We start from the raw sequence: 27,208 nt of genomic DNA on the forward strand, positions 1-27,208 counted from the left end.
GCTTTCTCTATGTGGAATCTGCCAGAAAGATGACGACAAATCAAAAGTAGAAAACCATTTTCTACCTTCAAAACGTTGAATAAGTTCCTCTACCGTCTCCGCCCTTTGCTGATCGGCTTCAATTCTCATATTCATTAATCTGCCATCAATGCACAATCTTACCGTGTTATCCTTCTTAGGTATAATAACAAGTGGATTCAAATTAGGACTACATGATGGTTCAATTATATTATAATCTAGCATAATGTCAATCTGCTCTTCAACAGCGCTAGCGTATTTTAACGGAATGGGATATTTCCTCCCCGTCACACTGATTGCACAGCGCCACGTGACCAGCCGAGGTGCACGAACTGCCACGGCAGCCACGCCGCCTCATTCCCTAGTTGACCGTTCTTAAAGAAGGCAATTAGAAACCACTACAGACGTGCGACACACCTACAAGCATACAATATACCTTCCCCATTACTAAGCCTTAACATCCCGCCCCCTTCGAACCCCGGACCTCTCACCCACGAACAAACCACTCAACCCATTCAAGACCCCTACGCCCTGATAAACCTACTCACTAAGTTACTATCAGCCCCAAACCAGTCACTATATCCCACCATGCCAACTAAACAACTGATCCTTAACTAAGCGACCCCGCCCCCTCGCCCAGCAAAAGCGTAAAGACCTCACTTCCTCAAAACAGCCCTAAAAAGCACTGGAACACTTGGAAACCGAGGTGGGAGCACGTCGTATCACAAACTGCCAAATAAGATGCTTTTCAAAATTAACACCGCAGATATACTTATTCCATAAGTAATTGCAACCACAATATATGAAAACAGCGTTGCAAATTTCTAAACGCAACTTCAGTTAGGTAAACCTGTATGTCAACCATACAGAGTAAGCCATTTTGTATTACCAACATACTGTGCTAGCCATGACACTGAATGACAACGTTTTCTCCGGTCACCTACAATTCACATAAAACATACGCTACCCAACTTACTCAATATGTATTGTATTTATTCATGAACATAACAGGCGTTCAGCCCCAAATACATGTTCACAATAAAATAAACCAACCCAAGCCACCACGTTCACAACAATAAATAAAATAATCATAACACAAAAGAAAATAATAACTTAAAAACCAACTGGCCTACGGTTGATTCCCTCGAGGAACCGTTAGCCTTATCACATAAAAATATAAAATACCATTCTTGACCCAATTCCTCATTGCTGGTCCCATACTACCCTACACAGAAAGGGAAAAGAAAAATCATACAATCAAATCTCAACACTGGTCTCCCTCCACACTTACCTTAAATACCACTTTTCTTTCAAGACATTAATACCGCTCATGTTGCAACTTATCCTTATTTACTCATGCTTGATCTCATTTAAAACCCAAGCCGCGCGCAGCATTAAATTTGCTATCGCAACCATCACTCATTACATGTCCTTGTGCATTCAGCACATGTCATCTTCATTGTTCTCTAGCTTACTCTCTGTCCAAACCATAACAACCAACATTTTGCAATTGCATTCCAATCCACCATACACTACATTTACCAACCCCTTTTTTACTCTTACAAAATCCACCTACTGTACTGAAAAGGTATAGAAAAATAATACAACACACGCCACCAAACCAAAATTTACAAAATGACACCACTTAATACAATCACCTCTCCAACTCCAAAAATTTCAGCACTCATACCAAACACAAAGGCAATAATACCACCTCCCAACTCCAAAAATCTCAGCAATAAATAAAACCATCTCAATACCAAACCATCTTCGCCTACAAAAACCAAACACTCATATACCAACACTTCTCCCACACCACATTTCATTTCATTTCAATAGATAATAAAATCACCTCTACAACTCCAAACATTCATCAATACAACTACCATTTAATACCAACACATTACCTCATATAACACCTCTCAATCTCCCTAATTCAGTGATCAATGATCCGATTACATCAACTTACTAATACCAAACACAAATACAATAATACCACTTCCTAACTCTAAAATAATTCAGCAATAAATAAACCATCTACATACAAACTCCCGGATTCAGATACCACCTCTTACCCACAATTTCCATTTCAGATTCACCTCATATACCTTCCACAATACACCACCAAATCAAAATTTACAAAATCTAAAATTTACAAAATAACACCACTTCTCATCACATTTCAACAATAGTCCTCAGTAACTTCAACTATTTTATACCACCACTTCTCCAACACCTCATTTCAGCAATATGACACATCATAACTTAATCATAACACACAATTATAAATACCAAGCCCTCAATAACTCTACATATCACTTCTCCATCACCACATTTCAACCATCTTATACCACCACTTCTCCAATACCACATTTTAGCAATAGCCCTCAATAACTTATCCATCTCCGCCCTTTCCAAGACCACATTTCAGCAATATAGCACCAGCCCACCTCATATAATAAACCACCACTTCTCCATACTTCTCCAACACCACATTTCAACATATACCACCTCTACTTCTTCGACAATAACACACACCTTCTGCCATCCACCATCTTATATCACCACTTCTCCAACACCACATTTCAACAATATAACACCTCCTAACTTAATGATAACACATAATCATAAATACCAAGCCCTCAATAACTTCCAACACCACATTTCAGCAATATAGGCAGCGTAGTCCTGTTCGTTAAAAGTGAGAAAATGTGTGGTGTTTCATTTGAACAAGTATTTCGTAACATGAAAGCATTGCTTTTAATCGCGCCATTCCTATAGACGTCATTGTATGTTCATTTCAGTTGGAAAACCATTAAGACAGTCTTTCTGAGGATCTAAAAAGGCATTATAATGAAAACATCCCAACCTAATTGTGACTGATGGTATGAAATTGGGTCTACCATTACAGTGAAAATTCCCTCAGTCTTCATATGAGAAAAGATGTTTGGTGACCTCCCGTCGCATTTCTAGGGTAACGTTAAGAGCTATACAATTTAAGACAATCTTGCTCACAACATGTACACTACCTAACCTAGAATTTTGTATACAATGTAGAATTTCATAGCGAAGCACGGGTACATCAGCTAGTACTAGAATATACAAAAAAAATGTGAATCCCACATGGATCAGAATCAGTTCGGTTTCCGAAATGGCGCTGGTACACGTGAGGCACTCTTTTCATCAAGTGTGTTGTTACAGAGGTGCAGAGATATAAATGTCGATGTCTATGCATGTTCTTGATGTCTATGCATGTTTTATAGACTATAAGAAAGCTTTTGATTGTGTCAGGCACAATAAGCTGATAGAGGTTCTGAGATCAACAGGTACTTCATTTATACGTATAATCAGTAACCTGTACTGAAATCAGTTTGCAAATGTCAAAACTGATCAAGGAACTTCAGAAACTGCTTCGATCAGCAAGGGCGTCTGTCAGGGTTGTGTACTGTCACCTCTGTTGTTTAACATTTACTCGGAGGCAATCTTTAAAGAAATATTGGCAGACTACAGTGGGATCAAAATTAACAGGAAAATTATCAACAACATCAGATATGCAGATGATACCGTTGTCATAGCTTATGACATGCCTGCTCTTCATTGCATGATATAACTTCTTAGTTCAGCACACTGAAGAGTTTGGATTATATATTAACCCCTCAAAGATGAAACTGATGGTGTTCTCTAAAACAATTCAGACAAATCTCACAATAAAAGATAAAATAGATGAGCAAGTGTCTTCTCTCAAATATCTGGGTACCATCTTGGATGACCAATGTAACTCCAAACGGGAGATAATATCCAGAATTGAGAAGGCCAGGAAACAATTCATTACCATGAAGAAATTCTTTGTGAGGTCAGATCTCAGTCTCCAATTACGAATTCTTATGATCCGATGCTATATATTTTTTGTTCCCCTATATGGATGTGAAAGCTGGACTCTGGATCCAATCATAGAAAAACGTATTGATGCCTTCGAAATGTTCCTGTATCGCCGTCTCTTGCGGATATCCTGGGTAATGAAAATCTCAAATGTTGAGGTCCTTCGTCGGATGAAAAAGCAAAAAGAACTACTGCTCACCATAAAACAGAGGAAAATACAATACCTAGGACATATCATGTGAGGTGATAGGTATCAGTTATTACAGCTTATTATCGAAGGAAAGATACAGGGGAAGAGATCTGTTGGGAGAAGAAGAAATTCATGGCTGAAAGACCTTTGAAGATGGCACTGCTGTACTTCAGAAGTGGCATTCCATTCTGCGCTGTCAAGATCAGAGCTAGTTACGTGGATTGCCAACCTCCGTTCGGAGACGGCGTCTTAAGAAGAAGAAGAAGAAGAAGTAGAAGAATATATTGAATTTCGGTAAGGCTATTTCCATGTAAATTTATAGCGAGAAGGTTATCATTTGTCTCCTTGCGCGTGGAATATGTTTTCATGACACATATAGTATGGTTATAGGTGACACTGTTTAAAAAAGAAAACTGGAACATTTGCCACAAAATGCGATCTATCATCTTCGGTAGGGTATCGTACTGGCGCTTGATGTGTTTACATGATACATACGCGGTTAAGTTGGGTTAGGTGACTCTGTTTGAATAAGAAATCTGGAACATTTGCAATGAACACATCTCTCCTCTGAGACGCTCTCCAAGTGATTCACTAATTTCCACTATGGTGAGATCAAAATTAACGGGAAAATCATCAACATCAGATATGCAGATGATATTGTTGTCATAGCTCATGACATGCCTGCCCTTCAGGCAGAAATTCCTTCTAAGATGCAGAAATATGACGTCTACCAGGATAAAGTAATACCGCATATCTTCACTCGTTGGAAATAACGGCTGAAGTAAACGTTCGCTAATTTTAATGCTGAATACTGCAATTAACATAGAATGGGATACACCTCAAGGTTTGGCAGAGTGCATCATTGATTTCAGAGGTTAGTTTATGTTTTCTTGCGTCTAGTTACATTTCGGAAAGGCTATTCCCATGTAAATTTGTAGCGAGGAGGTTATCTTTTCCCTATTTGCACTCGAAATGTGTTTTCATGACCATATACGGATAGGTTAGGTCACGCTGTTTGAAGAAGAAAACTGAAATATTTGTCACAGAGGCCTCTGGAGTGATACCGGTACCACAATTTTTTCAGAATGAAATTAAACATACACTTTCACGTAGTATCAGATTAAAAAAAATAACAAACAAGTAAACTGTAGTGTGGATATCACAAAATAATTTATTCTATCGTACCACCTGTTCAATACGTGCCACGGGCTACATGGGTGAAATTTACATAATACTATGTACACTTCTTAGGAACAAGTTTCACACCTCGTTAAGGGCATCATCAGCCTGTAGGTAACCTTAAGGTCAAAAGTCATTAACCAATCATACAAGGAATACACTGTAAATATGTTACACTTTAAAATCATCTTAAGTTAACATGCTACAATTATAACGTAGAAAAATGCCTATTACTAACCAATCATACAAGGAATACACTGAAAATAATAAGTTACACTTTAAAACATCTTAACACGCTACAATTATAATATAGAAAAATGTCTGTTACAAACTAAGAGTATTGAGAATAAATATTGTCTGTAGTCATGGGAAATAAATTTTAAAAATGTAAATGAAAACTAAAAGAATATTTTAAGGAAGAACATGGCTTTGTAAGTCTTGGGCTATTAACAGTCGTGATAAAGATTGTAATCCTCTTTGGGTATAATAATCCCAAGAATTCTGTATCTGAACTTGATACGAAAACAATGTCCAATAGTCATAAACAACAGCTAGAGATTGAGAATAATTTGAGTAAGTTGAGTGTTGAGAATTAAATGCTTTAACATTTGAAAATCGATCGTATGTTGTTGGTTTTGTTGTTGTTGTTGTTGTTGTTGTAGCGTAAAGCGGAGTCGTAAATCTCCAAGTTCAAGGCTGGTCCATAATTGTTGAACTGTGTCCTGACGTTACGAACAGTTGTGTGTGAATATTCTTACTTATAGAATTGATTAATAGCTTTTGGGAGGTATATTGTCTGTAATTAAATAAAAGAGAAGTTAAAATTAGTATTTTGAAGCACGCGTAATTATAAGAAACTTCAGTAGTTGATATGTCAACTGAGAGATAACTTACTTGACAAGGTAGTGCTAAGTAGAACTGACTGTTCCGGCATCTCCTGCCTGACTAACATTTCTACTCCTGGTGTTATACTTGTGCGGTAAAAGAGGGGTGGGGTGAGGACGGCTTACGTTGATCTTTAAGTACTTGTGTCGTTACTAGAGGAGCGTTAACAGGGATAGTGTGGGTAGACCTGATATTTGGTTTGGTGGATGAAACATTGGGGTGAGAGAATTTAAAATGATACGGGATTTTATTCTGGTGTGAATTCACGATGTGTATTAATTTGGGCGTTAATTCGTATAAAGGATTTTTGTTTTCTGTGACCTCATTTAAATTATGATTGTTATTATAGGTTTGATCCAAAAAGATATGTAAATTTTCAATTTCGTTCATTAACTTTCCTTTACTGATACATTTAATAATAGTAAGACCCTTCTCTATAGTTGTGAAATGGTGTCCTGTCTCAGTCACGTGCTGGCTCATGGCCGAGTACTTGTTGTGTTTAAAGGCATTATAGAGTTCCATATATCTTGCAGAAAAGCTCTTCCCAGTCTGTCCAACATAAGAAAATCCACACTGTGAACATGTTAATCTATATACACCTGATCTTGAGTAAATGTTATTGTAATTGACCTTGTTGTGGTTAAGAAATATGTTTTGATTGGTGTCTTGGTGTCTGTTGCAGTGTGGATATAATCTACGAAAACGCAAGTTTTGAACAAACCGATCGCCATTTCGTACTGATTTTAATGTGCATGCGGTTTTCCCCGACTTTATGAAAAATTGGGTATAGTGACAACCCGGTATAAATTTTTCGCTGTTATGAATTCTCACTATTACAGACTTCCACTGTAATTATATTGGCTATTTTGTCAATTGCAAATTTCTGAAAGGAGTCGCAGACAGATGTGCTTCATATAAGTGAGTGTTGAGTAGAATTTTTATTCTATACATAGGAACTTAATTTCATTTCTACTCCATAGTAAATTAGATTTGAATAGGGTTTTTCAGTGCCAAAATGATGTATTGTTCTTGTTTTGATTGAACTTCAAGAAATTAGGCACGAGTTCATTTTTTAAACCATTCTTCAAAAAAGCAATGTCCTTGCCTATTTTTGATAACTTAATCTTGTAGTTCAAATAGATCTTAGCTTTATTTGCCTGGTTGGCATAGTTATTGCGTAAAATGAATTTAATTGCAAAAATATACTATTGCAAATATTTGCTAAGTATTATTTGTTTTGTGACAGTATACTGTCAAAGGCCAGGAACTAATATTAAATACATTTTTCAGCTCTTTTATCTATGCCTTATGAAATGAGCAACACCATTTAAAATTAATTAGATTTAATAATTCTATTCATAATTCCAGATCAATATGAAATAAAATGAAGAAAAAGTATTTTAAAAGTAGCTGATAACTAGAATAATAACCTGTAAGTTGAAATTAGCTGCTGATTAAAATAATAACTTAACTTGAGGTACCTAGGAATGATGTTAACAGGCGAATGATTTAAGTTTTAGTAGTTATTAAGGATTCCAAATTGCACAACTTATGAAGAAATACTGATTACAGATAACCAATAAAATAATTTAAAATAATTCTTCTTACTCCCAACTGGGTTAGAACATATCATCCGGAACCCCAAAATTATCGGAGACTGATTTGATCAGAATTTAATATCAGGCAAATATTAAATCACAGCCTTAAAAATTCAATCAATCAATCAATCAATCAATCAATCAATCAATCAATCAATCAATCAATCAATCAATCAATCAATCAATCAATCAATCAATCAATCAATCAATCAATCAATCAATCAGATTGTAATAAATAAGGAATGAACTAGAATAAGGGTGACTTAGTGTTCCACCATGAAATGACAAGCTTGAAGAATAAATCTTATAGTCATCAGTTAACTATTCTTCCAATCAGTAACATCTGAAGTCTGTCATTCTTTACAAAACAAGACAGAGAGGGGCAAAAACAAATCATCAAATAAATGTCATAACCCAGCAACAAAACATAACAATAGGCACAGCAAAAAATAGTGTACAGAAAACTAGGCTTAAGGGCACAATAATTTTGAAGTTTCGTTTACATTAGAAAAAGAATATGATGGTATGTTTTTATAATTTTTTAGGCCTAACCTCACATTTAAAAGATCTTCAATAGACCTTGAAGAAACTTTAACCAAGAAACAGAATAATACTACACCTTCTAAATTTTACTAGGAATGATGTTCATAGGCGAATGATTTAAGTTTTAGTAGTTATTAAGGATTCCAAATTGCACAACTTATGAACTGCAGGTATCATTTACCTGCCAATAAAATCGACACAGGAATCTTTTTTTTTGCTAGGGGTTTTACGTCGCACCGACACAGATAGGTCTTATGGCGACGATGGGATGGGAAAGGCCTAGGAGTTGGAAGGAAGCGGCCGGCCCCAGCATTTGCCTGGTGTGAAAATGGGAAACCACGGAAAACCATTTTCAGGGCTGCCGATAGTGGGATTCGAACCTACTATCTCCCGGATGCAAGCTCACAGCCGCGCGCCTCTACACGCACGGCCAACTCGCCCGGTAAACACAGGAATCAACCAAACATGAAATTTGTATTTAAATACTGCCAATGAGGATTTTTAAACCATAAGGTTTAAGGTTCCGGAATTAATACATACTTACTTCAGCAAAATGCACAATGAAATGACACTACTATATGGGTGTGAGATAAAACAATTTGCCCTAAATAAAATAAATTTGTAAAATGAAATTTTGGTGCCGAGCGCCGATGAAAAGGGTTTCTCAACCCTGAAACCAATTCCGATCCTTATCCCAGATCATAATTCTCTTCTTTTGACATCCTTTTTTGGAAGGAACACCAATTTCCATCAGACGCCGACTCCATGATAGTTAAGACTACAAAGACCATTCGTCGCTTGTCTGTAACAAACTTGCCACATTGTTGCAGTAATGAGGAGTGGCCACCAGGAGTGCCACCAACTGGATGAGGCTTTCGTAAATAGTTACGCCAACAGGCAGCGTTGCGATGCGCATCAACTACATTTCTTCGTAACTTTAAGCAATTATGTGACACAAATTTTTCCTAAAGATTTTAAGTTCCTTAGTAATGTTACAAGGTGGTACCAACGAAGGGGAACATAAGGCGACAGAAAGCGTCAGGGAACAAGCAGTACAAGACCAGAAATGTATTAATAACCTGTTTTAATTGCAAACAGGAGGGTCACATTGCAAAGGAATGCATACCAGCCAAGTATTCCGGTTTTTCAGTAAAATGTACGGATTGTGAGTGTGTTTTACAGTTGTACGGATGAACAACGTTATTGCATGGATTTTGAACATCCTCGCTTGGTTTTGCTTTCTGCGTTCAAATCTGACTTGTTTGACTTTCGATAGTAGCTGGTAATACGAGATGCAGTGTTTGAAATTCCATCGATAAATGTATCGATATTCACATTATCGATTATCAATGTGCTTTTGTCACCTGTTCGACCTCAACTGCTACTTCATTCAATGAGATGTTCCCGAACAAGTAGCAGGCTGTGATTTTGAAGAAAAGAAATCCGTGAAAAGTAGCAGGCTGTGAATTTATATAAAACAACCTTAGTAACTGCGTCGTGCTGCGTAGCAGCTGAAAGGCCTTGTTTTTGTGCGTGTGTAACATTGGCGGTAGTTCTGAAACTCGTGGAATTGTGTCACGAATTTCTAAGTGATTTAGTATTTTTAGTGGTGTTCATAATGAGTTACTAAGAAACGATAATATCAGTCTTTTCGCGAGGCATATTCTGCTTAATTTCCTCCTTTTATACGATCACGGAAATTGTTCCCAGTGTAAAGTGAAAACAGATGAGCACTCATCAAGATGTAACTTCGTGTATTTAATTTCAGGGTTGATCATAACATATACAGTAAAACCTCGATGCATCGTTTTTCAGGGGGCAGGGGGAAATTGACAATGGATGCAGGAAAACTATAAATGCAGCAACATAAAAAATAGGGGAAAGCGAAATAATAAAATACGGGTACTTTATTGGGACATATTTCGTTATGTAAATATATTATTATTATTATTTATATTATAAGAACAACAATAATGGCACGTGGCCTCTGGAGCCGGGTGCAGGTCTTTCGAGTTGTTGCGTGATAGGCGATCTACGTGCATATGAAAATATGCCGCAGACAGACAACCCCTGAACCGTTGGAATTAACCAAGGAAAGTTAAAATCCTCGACCCAACTGAGACTCCTTGAACCAAAGGCCAACACGTGCTAACCATATAGCTCATACTATGCAACCATGATATAGGCCTACAGGTTAAAAATAAAAAGAGTGACTTTTACGCTGTTTTGTTTCACTTTTCTTTACACATTTTGTAATAATTAAAAACCTTAAGTTCAGTTCACTTATTGTAAATTAAAAATAAACGTGGAGATTACGGCGACAACCTGTATTTAAGAAAAGATTCCGTAGACCTTTTACAAACGATAGGTTAGATACCCAACACAGCGCAGCGCAGCTCCCGCAGTTCAGCTCGGATAATGCTACAGAGGTTAGAAATTCAACGCGGCGTGTCTCGAACAACAACACAGCGGCTTGTGCGAAGCTGCCAACATAGGAACTAGTTACAGGACTATTGGGCAGAGGGCAACAAAGCGGTCAATAGTCCTCTAGCATCTCACACACTCCACAAGGTACGACACGATTAATCACCCTGTGAGTATTTAGAACGTATTTGGCGCACTGTGTGATTTTCTCTTATATTCAACGGAGTTTAACAGCCCTAGCCAGCCTATACCAACACAGAAAATGGTGGCAAATTTGAGCTTTACACAGTCTACGTTTTAATTCTCGTAAATAAGAATACTTCTAGGGGTCGGTTAGTGGGTTGAGGAAAAGCGTTGGCAACAGGAGGCTTGTAGCGGGGTTGCATGTGAATAACCTGTGCACAGCACTCCAGCCTACAAGATCCTTGTTCGAGGCTAGCAACTCCGAATCGCTCGTACATTCTCGCGTAACAGATTGCCGGTATTATATGCTAAGAGTATTGAGCAGTCCCTCTAAATTAAAAAAAAATTATGCGTATATTTTTCTTATGTTCGATCGATTAATGCGGGAAAATTGTGACCGAGGACAAATAATTTTTCGACGATCCACGTGATAAAACGACAGTTCAAGAAACGATAGATGCGGGGAAATTTAACATTGGTTTATTTGAAACATTTTTTGGACCGAATAAATTCAACGATGAATACGGGAAAACGACAGTTCCGGTAACGATGCATCGAGGTTCTACTGTATTTGATTTGTATTAGTATTGTTCATAATCCCCCCCTTGCCATCTTTTCTTTTTCCATTATGTCTTAAGACTATTGTCCATGCGTGTGTTGTTAAAAATGTTCTGCTTAAGGATCTTCCGGATTTCTCTTTTCGAAAGCTGGCAGGTATGGGAATGCAATCGACCAAGGGCGAAGGATAATTCGACAGTTAGTCGGGGTCCAGTGTACTTACTGTAAAAAGTTAGGCCATAGGGAGCGAGAGCGCAGGAAGAAATCAAAAGACAATGAGAAACCTGCACAGAGTAATGTAAATATAGTCAGGTCCACAAAGGTACTGCCGCAAGCACGATCTCAGCGTGCGCAGGAAACGGAGTACCAAAATGGGCGGTCTCAACTCACAATACGACGTTACGAGTGTAATGAAGTTTGTTATAAGAGGCCTGAATGCCCTCAAAGGAATGGCAAAAATGTTAAGAATAATAGAAGTACATGTAAGTGTTGTTATGCCTGTGGAAGGCCAGGCCATTTTCGATGGCAGTGTACAGCAAAATCTAACCAAGATGTATGAACTAGTCCTAAGGGAAAGGACCAGAAGGTAGGGAAAACTTGTGAGGCAAAATATAACCAAGACGTACAAGCTACTCCTGAAGGAAAGGACCAGAGACTAGAGAAAACTTTTTACGCCATCACAGCCGCAAATTACGGTGTGTTATATGTCAACGATGGACTCATGAGAGTAAGGACTGTTGGTTTAGGTCACGGGACGCATTAAACTAACAAGAGGCCACAAGTTAGGGACGACTGTGAAGACCCTGATAGTAGCAAGTCCTAATATATCAGACGTATCCAAATACGAGGGTATGCTACTGATTGATTTAGCCGGAAGAAAGGATCCTGTTACGTTCTTAATTGACACAGGTAGTGACATGTCCCTTCTCAAAGAAAGGTGTGCACCTAGGGACATTTTTGTAAATTGAAAGGAGACTCTTCAGCTGAAAGGAATCAGTGGAGAGACAGTATCTACGAAGGGAGAAGTTCGAATCCCGATGTTTGTTTTTCATTGAAGTAAAGGAACTTGGTGCTTTCAATACTTTATTGCATTTGATATGCCTTACTTATGCGACATTACAACCTGATGACGGACATGACTGTTGCATGCGTAACCATTTTCAACAATACAAAATCATCTGACCAATCGGAAATAGGCTTGGAAATTGCCAACTTCAATTAATGAAATACATTTACAAAAATTAAAAGTATCTTCATAACATTTTGCCCCCCTTGAAAGGAGTTCTTTCAACTAACTATTGTAATCTTATACCTTTTCTAAAAATATTTAAATATTCTTAACATATGCATTAATACAAAACTCCATACATACATATTTTTATGATTAAAAGAAAATAATACTGAAATTATATCTTTGATGAAAAATAACACAAAGTTAGAAATATCACAGGAAATCTTTAATTCAGTTCTTGTCATCGCCTTCAATGGGAAGAGGGCATATTTTCTTGATGCTTCGAGTGAAAGTTTCACCAGCCGTCCGAACGGTGACAACCCTCACCTCACCATCTCGTCCAGGGTGAACTTGAACTATCCTACCCCTGGGCCACTCTAGGGGAGGGATGTTGTCCTCAATTAACAGCACCAAAGAATCAACATCAATACATCGATTGGTATCATGCCACTTGACGCGTTTCTGCAATTCCTGCAAGTATTCTCGCTGTCATCTCTGCCACAACCGCTGCTGAATTTTCTGCAAATTCTACCAACGTGACAAGCGGTTATCGGCTTCTCTCAACAAATCCCTTTGCACAGGTTGCATAATCGAGTCACTTAGAAGAAAATGTGCTGGTGTTAGGACTTCTAAATCATTTGGATCATTTGGCAAGGGAGTAAGGGGATATCGCAAAGAATAGTGTAGGTTTCTTCGAAAGTTAGCAAGCGTCCCTGTGTTTCAGTCAGCAAATGTCTTTTCATCATCTTTACAGCTGATTCCCACAATCCCCCAAAGTGGGGTGACCGGAGAGGAATGAAACTCCACCGTATCTGCTGCTGAGCAAGTGAGGAGGTAATGGTCGTTGACCCCTTTTCCAAAAAGGACTGGATATCCTGTAGTGCGTTGGCCGCTCCAATGAAATTCTTCCCATTATCAGAGAAAAGCTGCTTGCACAAACCTCTTCTTGCCGTAACGCGTTGAAGTGCAGCTAAGAAAGCTTCGATCATTAACTCGGACACTAACTCTAAATGCACTGCCTTGGTACTAAAGCATGTAAATACAGCTATGTAACTCTTGTAATATATAAGTAATAATAATAACAACGTAAACGTTTCCACCTTTTCAATACTAAAATATATTCACAAAATTATAAATTACACGGTACTAGTTTCGACCCATCTAGGGGTCATCATCAGCCGTATCGGAGCAAAGATCAATTTTGGCGAAATCCTAAGAAAATGTTATTTTAAAGAATAACAAGTGAAATGAGATGTTATTATGGTAGTAGTTAATAATACAAGGGATATACATACTAAGAGGTTTTTAACAAAGAATAAAGTATAAATGGGGCGTTGTAAAAATTATACTCAAGGAAATCAATGATCATGGAAATTTAACATCGTCATCGGAAGCATTATCCCCCAGAGCAACTGCTACATGCAACTCGACAACAATATTGGCCTATCAGTGGCAGAAGAGAAGCAAAAAAGATTGTCAAGAGGTGTCTGAAGTGCTTTTGTTACCTTCCTACAGTTCTGGAGGTACGCATGGCAGATTTACCAAAAGAAAGGCTTTTTGAATTTTGGCAATCCTGTTTGCCACAAATGTCTTCTGCAGCCTTGGCTCAGTGTTGATCCAACCCAAAACAATTGTACTGTCACTCCATAATCTGATCTGACCAATTTTTTCTTTCAAAGCACTCACTGTTGTTTTGACAAGTTGTGCAAGAAGAAGGGCTGTCTCCAATTCGAGTCTTGGCAACGAATTGGTTTTCAAAGGAGCTACTTTCGTCTTTGCACAAAGTAAATTGGAAATGTACACACCACTTTGCGTTTGACAAACTGCATAAATGCAGGCTCCAAAAGCCTTCTCTGAAGCATCACTAAATCCAAACAAATCAAAAGAGCCAGAGCAATTTCCAGGATTTATGTTTCTCATAATTCTGATGTTGTTCAGTCTTTCTAATGACGTATAGTACTCGTTCCAAATCTGAAGGTGCTCTGGGGACAAGGCTGATCTCATTCAAATCCATCTAGCCATAAGTGTTGCATCAACAACTTCCCTTTTATCAGTACTGGACCTGCGAGTCCTAGTGGATCAAAAATCTGTGCGATTTTGGAGGCGATTTCTCTTTTGGATCTTGGTGACTGCTTTGCCAGCTCAACTCGAAACTGAAGGCAATCTTGTGCTGAGTACCAGAGAAGTCCAAGAGTCTTATTAGCTTCACCGTTGTCTAAAACCAGTAAAGTCCCTTCGTCACTTTTGCTCTCCAAATCCTGCAAGATCTCTTTGCTCCATTTCCTCAAATGCATTCCACCACTCTTGAGTTTATTTTGTATTTGCCGCCGTAGCCCAATCACGTAATGTAGAATGTCTCCTCCACTTATTGTAGAATGTCTCCTCCAGTCATCCATAAAAAAATCATCGCGAATAGCCTTTACTGCTGCTGGAAATTCATTTTCATGAAGAGTAGCCAATTCATTTAAGCATCTCATGGTATGGTAAGGTGCTGATGCTGTTCCATATGTTACCATATTCAACCGATAAATCCTCACAGGGGCTGAAGATTCCTCTTTCCACAAAATCTGCTGTAATGCTCGATCTTCAGGATGGATGAGGATTTGCCGAAACATCTTTTACACATCTGCTGTCATGATGTACTTATGGCTGCGAAATCTAAGTACAATGTGAACAAGATCTCGCGGTAAATTAGGTCCTGTCATGAGCTTGTCATTGAGTGATGTCCCGAGTGATGTTTTTGCCGAGGCATTAAATACCACTCTGACCTTTGTGGTGTAACTATCAGGACGTACCACTGGTTGATGGGGTATGAAGAATGAATTTGGTACATCTTGATTTTGGTTTGTTTCAATCAAGCTCATATGCCCTAGTTTTTCACATTCATCCATGAAATCTGCATAAGCTGTCTTGAGTTCGGGGTGTCTGCTTAATCTCTTGACTAATGAATCTAGTCTGTTTAGTGCGTGTTTTCTTGATTCTCCGAGGATGACATCCGGCTTGACAGGGAGCCTTACGATGAATCTACCTGTTGTATCTCTCGAAACGGTGTCCTTGAACTGTCTTTCACATATTCTTTCTTCTGATGTGTAATGCTGAATCTCCGGGATTGCTTCTTGTTTCCAAAATGTTTCCATCTGATCTGATAATTGTTGATTGCTAATTTTCATGCATGTTGTTGATCCCTGTTTGTTCTCAAAAATGTCACCGCCTATAATCCAGCCTAATCGGGTGTTTTGCAGAGCTGGTTGTCCTTCAGCTTCATTCTTGGGGGGACCTATGACTATTTTCCAATAAAGTCCTGCACCAATTAATATGTCTATGTCTCCAGGCTTGTTGAATGTGGGGTCTGCCAAGCAAATATTCTTTGGAATAATAATTTTGACCTCCTTGATCTCAAACTGTGGCAATCGTCCTGTTATAGTTGGCAAAACTAGAAATTCTGCTTCCACCTCAAATCTGCCATTCCTTGAAGCGAGGTAATCCTTTTTGTTTCCACTTTGGAACAATCTACTCCAATGATCTGTGTGTTTGTCTTGACATTCAGTAAACCAAGTTCCTTATACAGACCTTCTTTTATTAGATTCGACTGAGATCCCGGATCCAAAAAGGTTCGGCATGTCATTCTTCTTCCGTGAACATCTTTCACATCAATTAAAGCAGTTGACAAAAGTATTTGCGATGTTATTCCTTTCGCCAAGCTCACATTGAGCGAAGCAGGTGAATGCTGAGATTCGACACACATGTTTTTGGGCACTTGACTTTCTTAACATTTTGTTTCTGTTTGTCATCTTCCTCAGCATGAAAAAGTGTGTTGTGAAGAAGTCCACATTTCTTGCATTTTGATCCTCTGCAATTTTTTGCAATATGTCCTGGTTTCAAGCAGTTATAACACTGCCCCTTTTCTCGGAGCAGTTTTCTTCTGTCTACAACTGATCGCATAATTAATTCTTCACATGTAACACTGGGGTGACTTCCGCCACACAGTTTACAGCTTGCCTGAGTCGTCGTCATAACAACTTTCTTGCTAGGTTGTTTGTCCTTCGGATTTGCTTTCGTGTTCACTGCCTTGGTTTTGTTGTGATTTAAGAGCATATATGATTGGGAACATTCAGTTAAAAATGTCAAGAAATCATCCAACATTGGCATCTTCTCTGGAGTGTTGCTTTTCACCCTTTCCTGCCAGTCTCTTTGCTCAATGAAATCCAGCTGCTTCTTTGCTAGATGAATAACCAATGTATTCCAATATTGTACTGGTTGCTTCATTGCTTTTAATGAAGCCATGTGAGTTTGAATATGAAACTGTAATTGCCTGAGTGATTCAGATTTGTTCTCTTTAAAAACTGTAGGAAACTTGAAAAGTTCATCTTGATGTGTCTCGATTATATTCAATTGATTATCATATGTATCTACAAGCAAGTTCCATGAACTTATGTAGTTTTCTTCTGAAATGGTAAAACCTTGAATGACTTTGCGTGCCTCGCCCTGCAGAAGCCCGATCAGATACTGATATTTTTTAATATTTGTTAGTTGAGTATCATTATGAATGGTTGACTCAAAACTGTTCTTAAAAAACAACCATTTTGTGAATTCGGCGTTGAACTCCGGTAATTTAATTTCTGGTAATTTCTGTATTCTTCTGTTATGATATTGTGGAACTTCCTGTTGATGAATGGCGTTGTTTACTGCCATCTTCATTTAAGCTAGCAAATTATTTTGAACATCCTCTGCTTCATCTATTATCGTTTGCAGTTGTGTAACTGCACTGAAATAGATTCAAATAACTCTCGCTCTCCCTCACATTCCTCTTCAACTTGTAGTGCAGCTATTTCATCAGATATCTCTGTTTCCTCAATTTTACTTCAAAAGAATTCCATAGCTCTTCACATTTTTTAATTCTAACCTTCGCCTCTGATTTTGACATGTCAGCTGTATGTAAAAGTTTCAAACAAATTTATTTAAAAACCACCATTCCAATACTTTAAAATCTCTAAGTCTAAGATACAAATACTACATACATGTTAAACTGGGACATGTTTCGCTTAGGCTTTGTAAGCATCTTCAGCCATACTTAATCTAAAGCTAAGTCAGGGCCCCTGAACTGGGTTTCTCATTAAAGTATAATAATACATGATAAAACAGTCATTGTGGAAAAAGCAATACTTAAATGCAAACAAAATTCAATAATGAACTTGTCATAGTATTATATGTACATGGAATGAATACTAGTGTTCATCTAAAAGTACACGTTAGTTATTTGTAGAACGAGACAGCCATAATGATCTGACATACATTTGGATTGTACAGATTGACATTAATGAAGCGTGGATTAATTAAAAATGTCGAAAAATAAATCTTCGAGCGTTGTTGACTGAGAATCAGGTACGTAGAATACAGTAGAGTTGTTGACTCCAAGTGGTTGCGTAATAAGGTCAAAAGGCGCTTGAAGCACCAGTATAGAAGTGTTGTGTCTCCTTCTAGAATAATCTTTGTAACAGATTGTAGTCGCGAGCTGTCTAGCGTAGATTCAACAAATAGGGTGTTCAATAAAGCCTTAGATGTGGGAGAATTTGCAATGTAGCGCGTGTTGAAAACCCTAGTGTTGACAGAGAGGTGACTAGTCTTGTTGGTTGTTTGAGACGATCTGGCAGCCAGAATCATCTGATCAACTGGAAATAGGCTTAGAAAGTGCCCTATCGAGGTAGATAAGGACAATACCGAAGGCCTGATTGAGAGGCAAGAAGTTAAACCGGGTGTTTACTTAGGCGAGTGTTTGACCAAGTCGAAGGACTACACAGCTCTTGTTAGCATGTTGAACACAACAGATAGGGCTTGGAGATTACAAAGCCCAGTAGTGGAGCTGCAAGTTGTAATGAATGAGATGGCTGAATCACAGCTTAGTAAAGAAGGTCGAGAGAGCCGCCTTATCCAGGGAATGTAACGGGACACGAGTACACACCAAAGATGATGATAATAGTGGCAAAAGGAAACCAATTCCCCAATTGCCAAATCTAGAGTTCAAAGACTGCGAGAGCAATTGTGTTTGAGTCATTTAGCAGCTAAGGATCGCGAAGAGATATACCGCCTACCAAGATATATTTTATTAGGAAGGTGATCAATTGACACATACAGATGTGCTGCAACACACCATTCCGACACCAGCGGACCAGCCGCCTATTCATTTAAGGCAATTTAGGCTACCTGAAGCCCAAAAAGAGGAGATAGGAAAACAGATTGATAAGATGTTGGAAGATGAAATTATAACACATTCCACCAGTGCTTGGTCTTCCCCAATCCTCTTAATCCTGAAAAAATGGACACCTTTGGGAAACAGAAGTACAGGGTTGTTGTGGATTTTCGCGAGTTGAACCGAATTACCATCGGTACAGCATACATGCTTCCATTAATCACTAAATAGATACTTTAGGATAGGCAAAGTATTTTTCCACGTTAGATTTAGCCCACGGTTACCATCAGGTGTCGAGACCGGAAGACAGAGAAAAGACCGCATTCTCTGCACTTGTAGGCATTATGAACTTATCCAAATGCTGATGGGGTAAAGGACCCCCAACCAACATTTACACGGTTAATGAAAACAGTATTGACAGGTCTGGAAGGTATAAAATGCCTGTCTTACCTGGATGACGTAATTTGCTATGGGAGCTAAATCGATGACCATAATCAGAAGCTTCGAGACGTATTTCAAAGGCTAAGAGAAGCCAACTTAAAACTAGAACCAGATAAGTGCAAATTCTTGAGAAAGGAGGTCACCTTCTTAGGGTACATCGTTATGAACGACGGTGTCCAGCCTGATGAAAGGAAAACCCAAGCAGTAAGGGATTTTCCTCAACCAACCACCACAAAGCAGATAAAAGGATTTTTAGGGCTACCAGGCTATTATCGTAGGTTCATACCTAATTATAGCAAAAATAGCGAAGCCATTATACGAACTCCCAAGAAGGATGTACCCTATGTGTGGACGGAAAAAGAAGAACATGCGTTCCAAGTGTTATAAACAGAAGCTCGTGGAGAAACCGGTCTTGCAGTACCTGGACTTTGATAAACCATTCATTCTAACCACAGATACAAGTGGAGAAGCACTAGGTGTTATTTTATCTCAACGTCCATTAGACAAGGACTTACCTGTAGCCTATGCCAGCAGAACACTCAATAAGGCCGAAAGAAACTACAGTACCACCAAACGGGAAGCATTGGCCATAGCATTCGGTGTGAAATATTTACATCTGTACCTGTTTGGATGCCATTTCACTGTAATGACTGACCATAAGCCGTTAAAATGGGTCTTAAATTTAGGCTTAAACTAGCCGAGTATGATTTTGGTATCGCATACAGAGAGGGCAAGCGTAACTGTAACGCGGATGCCCTTAGCTGGATACCTGTAGTACCTGAGTAGGAGGTAAGGGTGGTTAGTTTTGAAAGCCAAGAGGCAGACACAGAAGATGACGGGAAATGATGTAACAATAAGAAGCTGACTCTTAACTTAAAGTCGAACGGGGAACATAGACAGAAGACGGACTCAGTTCTAAATCCGAGGATGCTTCGGCAGAGGAGACAGAGTCTGAGGAAGAAGGAGAAGTGCCTGCTATTGACACATTAATGACGGGTTACGTTAACTTAGTTCCGTACTGGTGCGCGGGAGACCGGCTACGTAAATTAACATTTTCTCACATTGCTTCATTCTTGTGTGATTTTATCTTCTCCGACATTTATTAATCGAAATATTTTTTGTTGTTTACAAACTAAAGTCTTTGTTGATCGGAATGTAGATAGGTATATTCTTTCCTTGACTATGCTTTCAGCACACGAAGTGTGGTTTCATAACACTCGGTACCATGTGACCGAGTGTATTGTCAGGTGTCAGCATGGCGTGCCGTAGCAAAGACAGCTTGAACGATGATGAAATATTTGGAGAATTGCACGGTGATAGTTTATCTGATGTCCCTATTGATGCGAAAATGTAAGTATTAGTAATTGTGAAGATGTGTGTCCATCACCATCAAAATATACGCGCGGAAGTGAAAGTGCCGCATTCAGTTCAGGCGAGTCTGTTGACGGCAACAATAATATGAGTAAAATGCCAGTGATAGTAGTGACAGTGAGGTTGATGGATGGACAAATAAGGATGAAAACGGAGTCCTAGAACCATTTATATGTTTTACAGGCCTCACTTATACGGCCAGTAATTCCGCGAGTATCCCGGAAGTAGTAGATCGTTCCCTAGGCGATGACTTGCTTCAGCTTCTTGTGGAACAACCAAATCTCTATTATGAACAAAATTCTGGGAGGTTTAAAACCTCCTCCAAATCCCGGAAATGGAAAAATATAAATATAGTGGAAGGAAAAAGTACCCTCAGAAGCCCTGCAGAGTACGCGTTCCACACAAGAAACGCAAGGGCACAAGGTACATCTGCTCGGCTTGTCAAGTTCCTTTGCACAAGTGCAGTTGCTTCACGCAATACTACACTAAAATCAAGTACTAGAATCACTGGTAAGTGCTCTCACCAGGTTTCTATACTTTATTACATGTTATTTAAAAGTTATATGTATTTATATTTCATACTACTTCTAGGTGTGCTTCTGCTGCCGGTCCACAGGAAAGAATGGAGTAGCGCGCGCCCGGACAACAATGTGTTAATAATTACAAGAAGTCAGAACTAACAGAACAGGAAAAATTAGAGATAATTGAAGCATCACATGCTTCTGTTGTCGGAGGTCACCAAGGCATTGCCAGAACATGTGCTAGAGTCAAGGACTACATCCAATGGGATGGTATGCACAGAGACATAGAGAACTACATTTGTGCATGTCCTTGTCAAAGGAACAAGATTACCGGGCCTGAAGTAAAGGCACCAATGGTAATCACAGACAAACCTACCATGGTGTTTGATACGGTTTCATTAGATATCGTAGGTCCTATGGACTTAACAGAAGCCAGAAATAAGTATATACTTACCTGTCAGGACCCGTTATCGAAGTACCGGGTCGTTAGTGTAATGTCAGATCAGAGCACAGAGACTGTAGCTAGAACGCTGATCAATAATGTAATTAACAATTTTGGCATACCCAGAACGATCTTAACAGATCAGGGTGCAAATTTCATGGCGGATGTGTTTAAGAAATTATGTCGGACATTACGAATTAAGAAGGCATGCACCACTGCCTTTAAACTGCAGTCAAACGGAAGCCTAGAAAGGTCACACAGAGTTTTAGGTGAATTTCTGAGACATTATGTGTGTAGCTCTCAGAACGATTCGGACAAGTATCTCCCAATGGCTATGTTTGTATATAATACCACCAAACATACCAGTACCGGGTACACGCCATTTGAATTGATTTTCAGAAGAAAAGCCAATATTCCAGGGGTACTTCAGAAGCCCAAACAGAATTATAATAAATATCAAAATGTGGTAGAAGAATTGACTCAACGACTCCAAGAGAGTCACGAGATAGCCAGGAAGACCCTAGCGAAAAGTAAAGAGAAAGAATGATACGATACAACACAGCATGAAGTTTCCTTCAAGGTAAGAGATTTAGTATTACTCCGTAATGATGCTCTAAGATGAGGGTGTAGCATATTGAAGTTATCTCCTCCGGATCAAGGTCCTTTCAGGATCACAAATGCAGATGGTGTGAACTGCATGCTTCAGTTAGATAAGCGGGGAAAACAAACAAGAGTCCACTAGCAGATTACAGATAGTAATTAATGGCTCTATTTTAGGCCACGGTAAGCCACAATCCCCTTACCCCAACGGCAATGTGAATTTTCGATGGCCGCTGATAGGATAGTGTAAATATCCTGTCAGGCCATGTGCTAAATTAAGGATGTCAAGAGATTTCAACCTAAAAAGACGCAGGGCCAGGACTAATTAGTACGGGACGTCAAACATTGAACAATCCTTTGTACTCGTCAGAGGGACCACAGTGGCGAGGCTGTGTCTCCAGACGTCATCACTCGCCGAACTTCGACCCACGAGGTCCAGAACTGAGCACGAAGCTCACCTATGTAGTAAAGATAGAAAGTGTGGAATTAACTGGAATTTAACAGGAATATAAACAATCCCATAGTTTATTATTTTTGTAAATGGGCATTGTAATTAGTGGAATTACACACAACTCAGCCAGTGTGAAGGACAAGAGGCTAAGAGTAAACTACAGTTGCAGCTGAATTGTTAGAAAACCGATCTGTACAGTCATACCCTTTAAAACTAAGAGGAACAGATTAGTCCTAATGATAAAAAAGACATGGGAAAAACCCTGTGTGGTGCCCGGGGAATACACAAACAACACAGTCACACGTAGTAAAGGTGAGGACGATTGGAAACATATAAAACACGAGCAGAATAGCACCACGGTTTATCCAACCAACGTAGCAGGCGACCAGTGGATTCTCTGTTCATGGGATACCGTATTTACGCGAATAATCCCTGCACATTAAAAAAAAAAAAATTTGAGGCATGAAATTGGTGTGCGGGTTTTATTTGCGTCAAGGTTGCCAACATGCTACTGCCTCACCTAGTTTTCAATGCTGAGTGTACAGTTATGCTTTGCAAGCGTAGATGGAAGAAAACTGTCCCCACGTCATATTTAAATGGAAAACAATTCAGACTTTTAATTCTAAAATGACTAAATTTTTTAAAATATAGTACCGTATTTTACAGAGTAATTTAAATTCAAAATTCTCAGCATCACGATAGAACGCGTCTTCCGGAACGTGCAGGGGTAGCTTTCCGCACTTTCACTCACTTCGGTGTGTCTATAGTGTGTTTCATAGTTGAAAACAGAGTGAAATCATAATTCTTTTGTATTCAGCGTTTTAAGGAATATCACAATATCACGTAGTAGGCAGTATGCAAAAAAGCAGATCCGTGAAATAACAACAAATGTTAAAATGTTATAAAAACTGCAGTTCTTTTTTTGCACACGTTACATTAAAAAAACTTTGTATCGTTTCACAGCGACTTGGGCAGCGAGCGCACTTTCCAGGTGAGTCAAGGTCGTGAATAACTGTAATTTCGGAAGTGTTAATGATGTTTTTTCTCTTTCCAATTTGATTGTGATTAGTAATGGGCAGAATTGAATAAAATGCATTCGAGAACTTGAGGATCGGTACTTACATTCAAAACCATATTCTCAAGTTCAACATAACCTTTAAAAGTAGCTGTAGGCCTAATTTACATGGAAAAAGATTTCCATGAAATGAGTACGAACAGTATACCGGTGACCAAATTACAAAAGAAGATTAAAAAAAAAAGATGTCACCATCATGTTGGGCACTTTGGTGTCTAATGTGCTTTATTTTATTAGATTTGAGAATTAAAAACTAGTTGTGGTCGGACGTTGTTTGGCTTGGCGTTACGGGTATTAGATTTGCCGAAGTTATTATCCGCAAAAACTGACGAGGGTTGGCATTTCTGAATGACAAGATGGCTGTTAATTTGAAATCACATAATTGGAAGTCTGATTTCTGTATTACAAAGCCTTCGAATTAATGAGGTTTTACTGTATCGCAAAACTAACATCAGATTTTGCCGATGTATCTATTTAGAGTGTTTACATTGCACGAAAAGAATTATCCACCACCGGTTGTGTTACTGTCCAGTAAAAAGAGACCACGTGTGAGAAGTGTTTTAGATGTGGAGTGTGACGAACTTGTAAGTAATTTAGGAGAGGATTCTAGTGATGTAAGTGACAACGAATCTTCCCATCTACAGGGAATCGAGCCTATTGCAAATTCAGATGAATGAAATACCTATCAAGTAAGTAGGCCTACTTGCTCATTTTCATGGAAAATATATTTCATAGCAGTGATAATGTATTTTTTATCATCACAGGCAAAGCAGCTATATCTGTAAATTTACATGTCCATATTTGTGTAAAGACCACGTGGACCTCGCGGAGTGATACGAAATGTTTGTTTATGCCTACGTTTCTTTCGATGGAAGGAATTTTAGTTCATTTAATTTTTTTCAAAATGAGCCTTCCTAAAATAAGGGTGTGGGCATTATTCAGGTAAATACGGTATATTACTCTGACAGAACACAGTTTACGAGACTGTAAATTCTCGTTATGGTTGGAGACTAACGCTCAATCACTAAGGTCACGTCTAGGTAAGGAATTCTGGAATTTACTAAGGCATATCAATGCGAATAACCTCTAGCTTGGAACAGAGTCAGCCATACTCAAAGTCCAATTATGTGACGCGAAGGTATATCAAACACAGGACTCACGGCACCGTGGACCACCGCGCGGGCAGTTGATGTAATAATGCCCAGTACAGATACTTCAAAAAATCACTGAGGGATAAGCAGTAATACCTCGTCATGCTGACACCTAAGTGCTACACTTATCTAACATTAGCGTAAGACAATATTATGTCAGCACTGCCAGATGATAAGAGAGGTTGTATTTGAATTACAGACCAGCACTACCAGATGATAGGGGCTGCCTGGGGCGGTGAAGGCATGCTCGGTTCGCCCGTAAGAACGTGGGTTCGAATCCCCGTCAGGAAGTCGTAAAATTTAAGAAACGAGATTTCCACTTCCGGAGGCGCATATGACCCTGAGGTTCACTCAGCCTACACAAAAAAAAAAAAAAAAATGAGTACCAGGTTAATTCTTGGGGACAAAGGCGGTCGGGCGTAGAGCTAACCACTCTACCCCATCACGTGCCGAGGTTAACAATGGTGGAAGCCTTTACCTTCCACTCCTCCAAGGGCCTTCATGGCCTATACGGAGGTGACTTTGCTTTGCTTACTACCAGACGTTGACTCATGTACAGCAAGCAATTAGGGACAACAGCCTTGGTGCTGATAACATTAGCAGCCATATATAGAGTGCCCTTAAGACTTGCAGATAACGTAGTACGACAACACGGCCAGGCACATACTTTGAAGGTAAAGGCGAAGTGCGATTGTATGGAGCAGAATGGAAACTGATCACGTACGTCCAATTAAATAAATTATCTGAGTTGAATATTATATTTCGTAAGAACATGCAAAAGATGCAAAAATTGTGCACTGATATTGAAAAGGGAAAGGCACTTACCTTGCCAGCATGATGTAAGATTAATAGAAAAACAATTACAACATATGCAAGGGATAAGGGTTATAATAAGGAAAATTACAAAAGGAAAAATATCGGACACTGAAAGCAGGCAGAATAAAAGAGGATTAATAAACGTATTAGGTACCGTAGCTAAAACATGGTTTCGCACATCAGACCAAGAGGACGCAGATTTCTACCAGAGCAAGTTTAGTGAATTAGAGGTGGGCCGCTACAAGGTTGCACTTGACAGTTGTAGTTCATGTTGGCAATACTACAAGAAATAAGTGAAGAACATCACCTGTCAATCAGAACGACCAATCCACTACTTTTTATGTCAGATACAGTTATACATTTTATACATATTCATTCGTATTTAATTTCGTATAATGCATATAACCTTCTAATTACAAAAACATGAGCATTTAAAAAAAAATGTAATGTTTAAGAGAGCTGCAAAATAAAGGTGAACTATTTTCATTTGGTGGTTGTTGGCAATATGGCTAGTATAGTGCTGCCATCTATAACTACCTTGACTTCCGTATTGAAGTGTTGGCACTTGTCTGTCGTTGCTAGCAAGTGGTCAGGTGTGATTCGCGGGTTGATGAAAATGGTGTTTTTTGTGAGATAACTGAATTTTTTGTAACTAATGCAGTGCAATGTCATGGAAAGACAACATGATTTAACACAAAGTGATAATTCTTGGCGCTGAGAAGTGCCCCTTAACAGTCAGGCATGTGAATTAGTGTGGAGAACTTGCGAGTTTTATGAGAGGGAGAGGGAATTTGTACGCTTGCATGGTCATCCCTCTGTTCCTGCAGATCACGTCGTGGAACATACAAGTCAAACATTCAAAGCGTTCTGTTATTCAGAAAAGGGTTCTCCTCCAGGAACTGAAGGAAAAAGGGGCTGGAAACCTAGAAGTAGCAGAAACGGGGCTGACAGTGGGGACTTGTTTCTTAGCACTCCAGGAAAGAAACGATTTAAGCCATCTCCTGTAACAGGAATTGATTCTTTCCAGGCTGATGCAATACAAACACACGTGTACGATTATTACAGCAGGAAGGAATACCCTATCATAGCAAAATTACTAGTCTCTTTTAGAAAGGAAAAGCTTTTCTCCGGGGGTAAAACTTCCTTAAAATCGGTACCGTGAGCATTAGGTTTCAGATATAAAAAACTGAACGGAAGAAAACTGCTGCTCCAGAAGTCACACATCGTGATGGCTAGGAGTATTTTTTAAAATAAACTTGTTGGTAAGGATCTCCACCAGGTAATATGGTTGGATGAGACGTGGATAACTGATGACAGTCCTAAAAGCTCCGGTAATCAACTGAGTGGGAAGGGCACCCGATTGATAATAGCGAACGCAAATTCATCCAGTGGTTTTGTGGAAGCTGGTCTTCTAATATTCCAATAAAAAAAAAAAAAAAAAAAAAAAGTGTTTATCATGAAGGTA

General features: G+C 38.9%; 1 protein-coding gene across 2 annotated transcripts in view; it reads right to left on the bottom strand.

Annotated features, from left to right (window-relative positions):
- The window catches only part of TfIIS (RNA polymerase II elongation factor), a 228,798-nt gene that overhangs the window by 41,201 nt on the left and 160,389 nt on the right, over positions 1–27,208 (bottom strand). The gene's annotated exons all lie outside the window — the stretch shown is intronic.

The sequence above is a fragment of the Anabrus simplex genome, chromosome 7, assembly GCF_040414725.1.
Source record: "Anabrus simplex isolate iqAnaSimp1 chromosome 7, ASM4041472v1, whole genome shotgun sequence".
NCBI classification, from domain to species: Eukaryota; Metazoa; Arthropoda; class Insecta; order Orthoptera; family Tettigoniidae; genus Anabrus; species Anabrus simplex.